General features: G+C 52.7%; 1 long non-coding RNA gene across 1 annotated transcript; it reads left to right on the forward strand.

Annotated features, from left to right (window-relative positions):
* Nucleotides 1–491: 491 nt before the first annotated feature.
* On the forward strand, nucleotides 492–5526 carry LOC111095986. The gene is made up of 2 exons (XR_005353099.1): nucleotides 492–1366; nucleotides 2832–5526. It is a non-coding gene; the product is annotated as an uncharacterized LOC111095986 (long non-coding RNA).
* The last annotated feature ends 6301 nt before the right edge of the window (nucleotides 5527–11827 follow it).

The following is an 11827-nucleotide window of genomic DNA, read 5'->3' on the forward strand; positions in this document are numbered from 1 at the left end:
TCACCAGGTCTGTGTGAAAGCCTAGACAACATAAAGGGAGTTCCATTTTAGGAGACGTGAGAGACGGCTGGCAAATCCTTTCCTCCTTCTGCCTCAGTAGGCTCCCCATGGAGCACAAGACCCATGATGCACCTACCGTAGTGGGTCCTGAGAGGGAAGCTCTCTACCTGCACTCGGGCCCTACCCCCGCCCCCAGAAGTCACACGCTGAAGGTGGGGGCGCCCCGTACACCTGCTTGGCTTGCCGACTTCATGGAGCAGAGTTACCTGCAGTTCTGGAGCGCTCACCTGGGACAGCTAACTGAGGTGTGCACGTGCTTGTGGCTGTTGTTCTTTCAGTCCTAATGGTGTTGGATCCTTGGGTGACAGCAACTTAGCCTTTTCATCCTGTACAGATGGAGAGGTTAATGCCATGAACTACCTGACAAGAGATGCTTCTAGTGTTCTTGTCCTTTAGGAATTCACAAGGGTTTCAGGATCCCGGGGTCACAAACCAAGGTCAAAGACCAAATATTAGAACAACAGGAGACATACTACCACCAAAAATTCCACTAATTCAACTGATAGTCGATTGACACCAAATTTCTCAGGAAACTGTGCTGAGAACTACAACTCAACAGCAAGAGAGAGAAAGGCATTTCCAGAGACTGAGAACCCTCCACCTGTCACTGCCTCTAAAATGACCAGAGACCTTCATCCAGGGAGGAGAGAATTAAACCAGAAGGGATAATGGGGTTTGGTAAGAATGATGAACAACGAGATGTGCACAAGCAGCGACTAATGTAGTCGTTGACGGTGAAAATCAAGAAACATAACAACGATATGGAACTAGACCAGCCACGAGGAGGAGGGGCTGCAGAGGCAGATGCACAAGTGCTCCCACGTTCGCCTTCTCCAGAAGGGGATGGATACTATTTCAGGTCTGGTTGGGTGGAGCAGCCTTGGTAAGACGCTTAGCGTAAGCACGAAGAGCAGGTACGGAACCGTAACGTGGAAGGGTGACAAAGAAAACCCGACCGTTCCAAGAAAAGAAAACTAAATCTGAGCAGAAATACCAAAGCTAGATGGCCGTGCTAAGTCCTAACAGGTGAGGGAGGAGGAAAATACACGGAGCACGCCCACCCGTGACACTGGACCCCAGAGTCGGAATCTGTGTTCTTGACTCCGTGCATGGAGGAATCACCTGGAAGCGGACTTGCAGGGCCTCGCCACAGGTCCACGGGCAGCAGATTGGATTTGCAAGCTGGGGAATTGGTGTCTGAGTTCTAATTTCAAGTGGTCCAAACAGCGCCTTGGGAAGCTGCCCAAAACACGGAAGAAGAGAGGACACCTCAGGTCTTGGTTGGCAGGGTCTCCTCGTGCTCCAGGTATGTATGTAGAAGAGCGCGCTCCTCTCGCGTTACTTGTCCCCTGCCCTCGGAGGGTGGGCCTGTAGGGAGCAGACGCCTCCCCGATGGGGCTACCATACCAGACGGAGCAAAGCCTTTGTTTCCTAGGAGCCCCTGGACACTGCCTGCCATGCACCCTTCCGTGGGGGTGGGGGCTGCGGACCCACAGCTGCATGCACAGTGTCCAAGACATATCATTAGGTGAAAGAGGGGGAACTGAGTCACCTGTATAACATGATCCGATTTTCATGAGAATTCATTTATGGGCTCTGTTTCCAGTCAAGCACGGAGAAGGAGAAGCAAAACAAGAAGGTGGTTCTCCAGGCGCTGACTGTGGCTCTCAGAACAGACATGGGCCAGGCCGTGGATGTTACGGAAATTTGTATTTTCCCATCTTTTCACTCATTGTTTCTTTTTTTTTTCTTTCTTTTTTTTTTTTTTTTTTTTTTGACTAGCCTGTATTTATGGTACAGAGAGAAAAAAAAGCCAAAAACTGAGGGTAGGGTTTTTTAATGTAAATTTATCTTTATATGAGTTTTTAAATTGCTGTGGTTCTTTTTAATAAGAAAGGATTTGCCCTGACACCTCGGGTGTTGGCTGGTGTGTTTATCCACCCAGAATCTTCAGGATTACCTCCACTGCGACACAGCGAAACCGCGCCAAGTGCTTGCTTCCTGTTTTATTCTCTCTCTCTCTTTTTTTTTTTTTTTTTTGGTCTTTCTTGGTGGGGAAGAGGGAGTGTAGGCCGTGAAAGTCACACTTGGCAAAGAATTCTCTTTGTGTTGGGAAGGAATTCGTTTTGAATGTACACTACAGGGTATTTTTATTCATATAATAGCACTCAGAAATCCAAAACTGATTGGATTATTCATAGTATTTATGTACAAGTTGTTTTGACCATGACAGAGAAAACGAGTGAGATCATTTAACTTCTCTGCACCTGCCGCAGTCCTACGGGACATCCACCGTGGCCCCTGGGGAGGTGTGTGTAATGAGTGAACAACAGGGGATGGCCCCATGGTCATAAGCGGTCGGTACAAGGGTTGGTGTGTTCGGGCGGCCGTCCTGCAGTCCCAGACACTGTCTGCTGACGGACAGGCCTCTGCTCTGGGCCTTTGCTATAGAAATGCCCTGTCTTCTTTTCTCTCTGTCTCTCTGTCTCCCTCTCTGTCTCTGTCCCTCTCTCTTCTCACATTTAGGATTAATAGCCATTAATTTCCAGCAGGCTCGGGCACTGGGCCCCACGGAGCCTCTGATGCCCGCAGCCTCTCTGCAGGATCCCTGATCGGGGCCCTCCCGGGCCTCTGCCCTGCACCAGAGGAGGAAGAGACGCTGCCCTGCAGGGCGCACTGGCATGGCCCAAGCACATCGCAGTCACCACCGAAATCCATGCCTACTGTGCTACCTTCAGATAATGACTATTTTCCCCTTTTCCACATTACAGATTTGAGACTGGGAAGCTTCCCAAGGCCCCAGGGCCAGTCTGCACTGGGCTGAGCGGGGAACCGAGGCTGGGTCTGTTTCTGGAGACTGGCTGCATCCGGGACCGGGCTCTGAGCATTGAGCGGTCTGCAGGGGACCCGTTAAAACACACCTCCTGCGGGACACTCCCCAACCGCCTGGCCAGATGCTCCCTGGAGTTGATGTAAGACGTGCTGGGACGTGCCAGGCGGCAGCCAAGAAGGATGTGAGTGGCAGGAGCCGCCACCTGGGAGCCAGGGAATGAGTCCAAGAGAGCCAGTGCGGACGAGCGGGAAGTTGGGGTAGGTGACAAAGGACGTGGGACTCCAGGGACTTGCCGGGGACCGTCCTCCGGAAGTGCCACGCAGCAGCGTCCCGCGGTGTGGACGGAGTCGCCTTCCTGTCTCTACCGCCAGCAGCACCTGTTACTGGGATGCTCCGCTTCCCCTGTGAGGGCCGCCGGCAGGTGTGGGGGAAGCCCGGGCCCTGAGCACCTGAGGTCACCGGGCCCTGTGTCACTGGCAGGTGGCACGTCCCCTCCAGGGCGGGGGCAGGGCGCTACTGTGCCGGGGCAGGTGGCCTGGGGTGGGCAGCCCCCTGGGGCCCTGCTCTGCAGGATGCACACGTGCACAAGCAGCCTGGAGGCCTTGGGGGGAGACGGCAGGAGACCCCCCACCCGGGGCACCAGCTGGATTCCCAGGGCCTGCTTCCTGAAACGCTGCTCTTTGGCCTCCCTGGAGCCTGCTCTCAGGTCCCCACGCTGGGACCACGGAGGGGGTGGGAGCGATCTGCCCCCCACAATCACGGCCGGCTTCTCCCCTGCTGACACGGCTGAGATTTCGTTCCCTTTCTCTCCTGTCCCATCATAACTTCGCCCTCCTGGGTTTCCTTCCCAGGCCAGGAGGTAGGCCGGGCAGACAGGGCAGGGGTCTCTACCTTGCTGTGCATCACGAACCCCCAGGGGCTTCGGGGAGCTGGGACTCTAGGCCTCGCCCTGGGCTTTGGATTCGGAACCACCTCGAAGGCCCTGGGCGCCAGCAGGTGCCTCCCCTGGGGAAGGTGTGGGTGCGGCGGCGGCGGGACAGCCGGGCTGGGCGCAGAGGAGGATTAGCTGGCCTCAGCGTCTGACAACAGGGCAGAGCAGCCCTGGAGAAAGAGCGGAACCCAGTTAAACCACTGATTCACGGCATCCACGTCCACGCCCACCCTGCACTTCCCGTTTCCTGGTGTGTGAGGTAATACATTTCCTTTTTTCTTTTAAAGCCAGTTTGAGTCAGAGTTTCTGTTTCTTGTAGCTGAAAGCACCACCTATTTCCTTTCATGGCTAAAATCCACTTACCCGTCCTCCTGGAACCGTAAAATCAAGTACACAACAGCCAGGTGGGGCCTTGGGGGGTCAACCGCTCAACCTTGCCCTGACCTTCACCGCGGCGGGAGCCCAGAGGAGGGGCTCATCTCCTGGCTCTGCGTCACCCGTGGACAGAAAACCAAAGGACTCTGCTTAGACTGCAGTGTCTCTGTTTGAAATGTCTTTCCTAAGAACTATTAGCACATCAAAATGATAGTTCTTAGGCCTATGAAAATATCCCATGTATGATCTTATCTCCGTGGAGTTGAGATGACGATTTGGGAACAGCAGCAGGTGCATCACACCTCATCAAACCCCCCGGCTGGGGTAAGGAAACAGTCTAAGTGCTGTAAGTTTTCCAAAGGAGAAAAAAATTGTGCGCCAGGAAAGGCAAGGTGAGCTCATCCTAGGGTCTGCACACGGCACTGAACGCCCAGGTACAACCAGGCAGCCTGTAGGGGGTTTCACTCGAAGGAGGGAAGCTGTGATCCTACAACCTCAAAGCCAGTTAAAGGTGATTCCTGTGTAAATACAGGCTTGTATAAGTCTTAGTCTCCCCCTTTGGATTCTTTCTAAAACTTATGTTCTTGTACCTACAATTCTTTTTTTTTTTTTAAGAATTTAGTTAAAAGCGACAGAAATCATGTCGAAGCCGCATGTGGTCCTAGGACACCCCCCAGCATGGCCAAAGTCGGTGGCTAAGGGCGGGGGGTCACCTGCCCAGAGCGGGGGCGGGGCCAGGATGAGGCAGGCTTGGCATGTGTGGATCCTGACCCATGAGAACCCACTACCCACCGTTCAGAAGAGTATGGGCTCCGTGCGTGCGTGGTCGGTGGAAGGAGGAGTGTGTGTGTGGCCCCTGCTCCGGCCACCCCGGCCCTCCCTCCCTCCACACCCCACTGCCCTGGCCTCCGGCTGCCACATGCTCAGCCCCTATATTGCGCTCCCACCACGTCATGCGAACACAGACTCACCCCCACTCCATCACGCTCCCACAGCAGGTGGACCACCTCGTCCTCGGGGACGCTGGCTGGTGGTCTCAGCCCACCCCCCACCCGGATCACTGGCTGGCTGCACCCCACCAGGCAGCGCTCACCATAGACCTGAGACCTGGCCAAAATGCAACGAACACTCATGACACCAAGATACGAAGGAGGAAACAAAAATGAACTTCTGGGTGTGAGATCAGGCCTGGGTGTGGCGTCTTCACATCACTGCTCTGTAGCCTTTGCAGTTTGTTTGAGCAAAACTTTGTTTTCTTTACTTTAGTTGGCGACCTTTACATAAAATGCATGTTATGAAATGAAATAAAAAGGTGAAGGGCACCTGAGTGACTCAGTGGTTGAGCATCTGCCTTCAGTTCAGGTCGTGGTCCTGGGGTCCTGGGATCGAGTCCCGCATCGGGCTTCCTGCATATGGAGCCTGCTTCTCCCTCTGCCTTTGTCTCTGCCTCTCCCTGTGTGTGTCTCATGAATAAATAAATAAAATCTTGAAAAAAGAAAGTGAGTCAAATCAAAGAAAAGGGAAAGAAACAAACACCCTGGTGAGATAACAGGAGAATGAAGAGTCACACACTAGAGCAATCTGAGCAACTTTCTACTCTGTTCCTCAGGTTGGGCCAAAATTGTCCTCTGGAGCTTCCCAGGTCCCAAAGCAAGAGAGATCACAATGTTGCTCCAGAGGATGGTTGTTAATTATCAGATTTTCGCTTTCAATTTTGCTCTAAATACACTTACAAAAACTGTCCAGAGCATAGAGGTGTTCGTGACAGTTTTCTCTGCACAGCGAGTGGGCTTTTGGGTGATTTTTTTTTCCACTTTGCACATTTTTATACCTTCCAGATACTCTAGCAATGAGCGTACTCGTCAGACAGTATTGTTTCCAGATTGCTTATCTATTGTCACAACGACAACCGCAAGAGGCAACCACAAACCTTCAGCAGCAAGACACAAGATGTGCTTTGCTCATGGATCTGGGCATTGTCTGGGCAGTTCTGGGGTGTGGACCAGGGGGGACGTTCATGTTTCGGGGTCAGCCGAGAGGGCAGGGTGGCCTCCCTGAGCACCGGCCCCCAGCCAAAACAAGTGGCAGGCGTGGCTCAGCATGTGGGGTCTCAGGCTCCAGCAGGTGTGCCCCGTGCGGGTACAGGGCTCTACAGGGATGGGCAAGCGTGAGAGAATATTCAGGCTCAGGCCACCCACACCCCACGGCCACAGCAAGTCAGAGGCCGCCTCGGATCCAAGGCCTGGAGAAGGAGCTCCCTGTCGATGGGTGTGCTGAGGGTGGGTGTGGGGGGGGCACCAGGCCCGTAGATGCCCGTGAGCCCCTCACCACACCGGCAGGGCACACCAGCAGGGCACAGCAGGGCACAGCAGGGCTCAGCATCAGAACAGCCCAACTCAAACATGACCAAAACCTTAAAACATCTGGGCCGTCACCAGTGACGCATTGGGGAACACAGGCTCAAGAATCCCCCTTCCTCCAGGGAGCAAACCAGGGGAGCACACTAGGGGAGCACACCAGGCTGCTGGCCACCCGGAGCACCGCATCCTGCCCAGGTAGCCCCTCTCCCAGCTAACGGCGTGGAGAGCACAGGCTGGACTTCACTTTGACATCTCTTTCCTTCCAGGATAACGATATCTTCACCTTCTCCTGGGCCGTCTTTTTGTGGCTCCAGGAACAGACCAGGCAATAGGGCACTTGACTTGTGCACAGCGATCTAGAAAAGCCTTTGCTTTTCCTGCTGCCCTGCAGGGTCAGGAAGTGGAGGGCAGGGTTTTTGCCTGATGTCCGAACTGCCCTGGGTCTGTCTTGACTTTCATGTTAAGACTTGAGGAGAGAAAGACAAAAGGAGGAAGGAATTAGGAAGGAAAGCAGGTCTCGGAGAAGTTGAGAAATTTGGCCAAAAGTCTGGGAGCTGGGACAGCAACCAGGTCATCCTGACCCCAAAGCCAGGGCCCTTTGCATCAGTGAGAGAAGTAAGGGAGAGGGTGGGGCGATTAGCTTTGGTCACTCTGATGTTGTAGGCCCTGACCTGGAAAAAACTGTGCAAACATCATGAGGTAGGCCCCCAGAACTCCCCGCGGCTCGGAGAGTGTCGCTCTGTATTCAGCACTGCAGGGGCATCACCGGGGGCAGGATATTTTGCAGCCCCAGTTATAAAAGCCTCGGAGCTCACAGAGAACCTAAACCAGGCATCTATGAAAAGTCCAGTCACCTAAAAGCGAAACTGATAGCAGGTGCCAGGCAAGTGGTACAGATGTGGTGACAATATCAGCTCATTAAAAATTGGGGCACCAGGCCTCACCAAGAGCCTTTTCTCTGCTGTGAGGTTTATTAATATGAAACCTCGTTAAAAGACATACACACGGCTTGCTTGTTTTACACACTGGGGACTGGTTTTTGCCTGATGTCCGAACTGCCCTGGGTCTGTCTTGACTTTCATGTTAAGACTTGAGGAGAGAAAGACAAAAGGAGGAAGGAATTAGGAAGGAAAGCAGGTCTCGGAGAAGTTGAGAAATTTGGCCAAAAGTCTGGGAGCTGGGACAGCAACCAGGTCATCCTCCAGGATAGTGAGGTATGAGATGGAGGGCCCTAGTAGGAGGGCGCAGGGAGGTGACCCAGGACTCACAGGAGTACAACGGGGCATGGATAGCGTGGAGGCCGGGGATGGGGACCAGGAGACACGACCGTGTCCCATTCTGTCCAATATTCCAAGTGGCCAGTAGGGCCTCGGACACCTAGAAACCACCTTATGTGTTTCTCAGGGAAACGAAGTAGCCGTGTGGGGAGAGGCAGAGCATGGCACAGTCCTGGGATCGGGAAACACAAGGACATAGGAGCAGACTTCAAACCCACTGAGTCTATACAGCAGGACCATCCCTTTGTCCATTTGTTCTGAAATCATGCTCTTGGGACAGTCTTGCAATATCCTAATAGGCTAGCTCAGAACTAACCAATGACTACTTTTTTAGACAAAAAATAAACATTCTTTTTTCTAAGATTTAATTTATTTCTTTAGAGAGAGAGAGAAAGACAGAGAGAGCAATCTTGGGGAGGAGTAGAGGGAGAGGAAGCAAGAATCCTAACAGACTCCAGACTGAGCTTGGAGCTTGACCCAGGCTCCATTCCATGACCCCAAGATCATGACCTGAGCTGAAATCAAGAATTGGATGCTTAAATGACTGAGCCACCCAATGTCCCACCACAAACTTTGTTTTATTTTTTTAAAAGATTGTATTTATTTATTCATGAGAGAAACAGAGAAAGAGAGAGAGAGAGAGAGAGGCAGAGACACAGGCAGAGGGAGAAGCAGGCCCCACGTAGGGAGCTGGACACGGGACTTGATCCCAGGTCTCCAGGATCATGCCCTGGGTTGAAGACAGCACTAAACTGCTGAGCCACCTGGGGTGCCCAACAAATTTATTTTAAAAAAGAATGTCCTTTGGATTAAAGAAAAGAAAAACTCTGAACCAGCCCATGGGTTATGCCACTATTTGGCTGGGAAGCCATCAGAACTGAGCAGGATGGCCATTTCCTGAGCACGTGGGAAGGGCATTCTCAGGAAACATAGAGGTCAGGAGGCCGTTCCCAGAGAACAGGTGGGTGGGGAGGCCATTCCTGAGGGGACAGGTAGGTGGGAAGACCATTTCTGAGGGGACAGGTGAGTTAGGAGGCCATTCCTGAGGGAACAGGTGGATGGAAAAGCCATTCTTGGGGGGAACAGGTGGGTCAGGAGCCCATTCCTGAGGGGGCAGGTGGGTGGAAAGGCCATTCCCAGGGAATGGGTAGCCCAGAGCAACCCTGCCCAGCCTGCTGTCCTGGCAGCATCAGGTGAGGGCTGAGGTTTTGAGTGTCCCTGTCAGCTTTCTGCTGGTGAGGCTTATGCTCAGCAGCCCTGGCCTCCTTGTGTTCCAGTCCCATTCTCTGTCCAGCCAGAACGATGGAAATGTGCACTGGAGATTCCTCCCAATACAAGCTGTTCACACGCCAATGAGCTGGAACCACTGAAAGGGGCCACACTCCCAAGCTGACACACTAGCACCCTCACCTGCCTCCCCCGCTGCTGCCCCAGGACCTTTGCACCCAAGTGCTTCTAAGCTTGGGCTTTCCTCACAGCCTCCACCACCTTCTTGCACTGCACTTGAGGCGTGCAGTCAGCTGCCATGGAAGATGAGGAGGCTTTCCCTCCACATTTTGAGAAAAAGCTGTTAAAGGCCCATGTCAGGTCATAAAGTGCTCACCACTCGGAACTTGTATAAAACCCAGGGGGAAAGGTAGGATTCTAGAGAGTTGGTTGTAAATTTCAGTATGATGACAGGTTTCCGGGGACTTGGGTGTTGTTCTGAACCCCTGTAATTGTCAGCGTGACGGCATGATTGCATGCTGGAAAAATCCACGTGGCCCAACTCGAACAGAAAAGTCAGCTTTCAACGTGCCAACTGTGTGACGTGCACTGAGTCACGATCATTGAAATTTCCCAACGAAAGAGGGAATATTAAGTCTATTCAGTACATTTCGAAATTAAATCTTTTCAGTGCAAACTGTTGCAAGTGGGATGCCCCCCTTGGGCTGCCCAACGCGATCCTTGCACACAAGTTCAGGAAAAGGTGAGGAAAGGGAAGAGTAGCTGACATTACAGGACAATCAGCTGAGAAGGTCACGGTTACTCATTGCACGCGAGGGTGGCTGTGGCACAGGACAGACGGGAGTTCATGGAGAGGGGAGGCCACCTGCTTGGGGCCACCAGCCCTCCTCACTACGCAGGCTCCCAGCTGACAGGCATAGGTGGGTGCTCTCCCCTCCCTGGGGGGGTTGAGGGTGCAGACACTTCTCTTGTAACTCACTATGCAAGGACCTCCCTACTTCTGCTTATTTTCCCTGCCTGAGTCACCCCTTGGTGCATGCAGGGGCTCTGAGGCCACATGTCACCTCAGCCACTGCTATCGGGGGAGATCAGAGGCTCAAGTCACAGAGCTGTCACATCAATGGGAGACCTTAGGTTGGAACCCAGGCTTCTTTCTGTAAATCTGGAGTTTCTTTACGTCATGATTTACCACCTGCATTTGTATTCGTGAGTTCATTCGGTGCCTACTGTCTACTATGCACCAGGCACTGCGGTGAACAAAATAGAAGAACCCCCACCCACGGGGTCTACACTCTCAGGAGAGCAGACAAGGATTGCAACACAAGCACAAGGTCTCCGGTGCAGATGTGGCTCAGTCGGTAAAGCTGGAGGGCATGGGGGGCTCAGGAGGGCTGCAGTTTGAGGAGTCACTTGACTACTTTGGGGTGAATTCAGAGGAAAGTGTCCCATAGCTAGTTTAGATCCTATGTGCCTGTTGGAAAAGGTGAATCCAGAAACCCCATCCATCGCCACCTTGAACCCAAACCTCTGAAAGCTGCTAATTTTTTTTTTAAAGATTTTATTTATTTATTCACGAGAGACACAGAGAGGGAGAGGCAGACATTCCAGTGGCTGGAATCAGGCAAAAAAGGTAGAAGTATCAGGTCTGGATCACTTGGATTTTGAAAGTGAGGTCAACAGAATTTACCAACAGGCTGGATATGGGTGGAGGGAAAGGGGGACCAGGCAGGTTTCCACCTGGGTGGCCAGAGGTGGTGCGCAGGCCTGGGGTGCAAGACCAGGGGCTGGAGTGAGCCAAGGATGCCTTACGGAATTGGGAAGCCACCCCGGGGGAGATGCGGGGACATGGGAGGCTAGAGTAGATCTGCCTCTGGAGGGGTTGAGGCCACACCAGGGAGGAGCATCCAGATGGGCAGCAACGTGGGGAGGGCCGAGGGGATCACCTAGGGTTCCAGGTGCCCCAAAGAGGAAGCCTAGGAGTTGACATTACAGAAATGATCTTAAATTTTAAATTATGTAGTTACATCAAGGGGCTTCCTCCAAGTAAACCAGGCCCCAGAAGCCTCAGCTTGTGCAGAGATGATTGTGAGAGAGCTGCACACATGAAGGGAGGGAGGGAGGAATGGAAGGAAGCGGGAGATGAGGAGGGAATGGAGGGAGGGTTGGAGGAAGGAGGGATGAGGAAGGGATGGAGGGCGGGGTGGAGGGAAGAGGGATGAGGAATGGACCGAGGAAGGTAAGGAAGGTACAGAGGGAGGGCTGCAGGGAGGGGGAAGGGAGGAGGGAGGGATGGTGACTATTTCACATCCAGCTATAAAGAATAAAGAGGGATGCCTGGGTGGTTCAGCGGTTGAGCATCTGCCTTCAGCCCAGGGCGTGGTCCTGGAGACCCGGGATCGAGTCCCGCGTCGGGCTCCCTGCATGGACCCTGCTTCTCCCTCTGCCTGTGTCTCTGCCTCTCTCTCTCTCTCTCTCTTTCTGTGTCTCTCATGAATAAATAAATAAAATCTTTAAATAAAAAAGAAGAAAAAGAAGCAGGGAGAAGGAATTGGTATGAGAAATCAGAGGACATATTCTTAAAACATATTTCAAGAAATAGGAAAAAAAAAGTTATAATAATCAGTCATTTGAAATATAGCTAAAAATAAAGAGTAAGAAATCACGGAGAATTCAAGGATGAAAAGAGACAACAGGATAAAACGCAAAGTTGCAGAGATGTGGAAACAGATGGAGGCCAATAATCCATCCCCGGGGAAGGGAGGCC

The sequence above is a fragment of the Canis lupus genome, chromosome 1 (genome assembly GCF_011100685.1).
Source record: "Canis lupus familiaris isolate Mischka breed German Shepherd chromosome 1, alternate assembly UU_Cfam_GSD_1.0, whole genome shotgun sequence".
Lineage (NCBI taxonomy): Eukaryota > Metazoa > Chordata > Mammalia > Carnivora > Canidae > Canis > Canis lupus.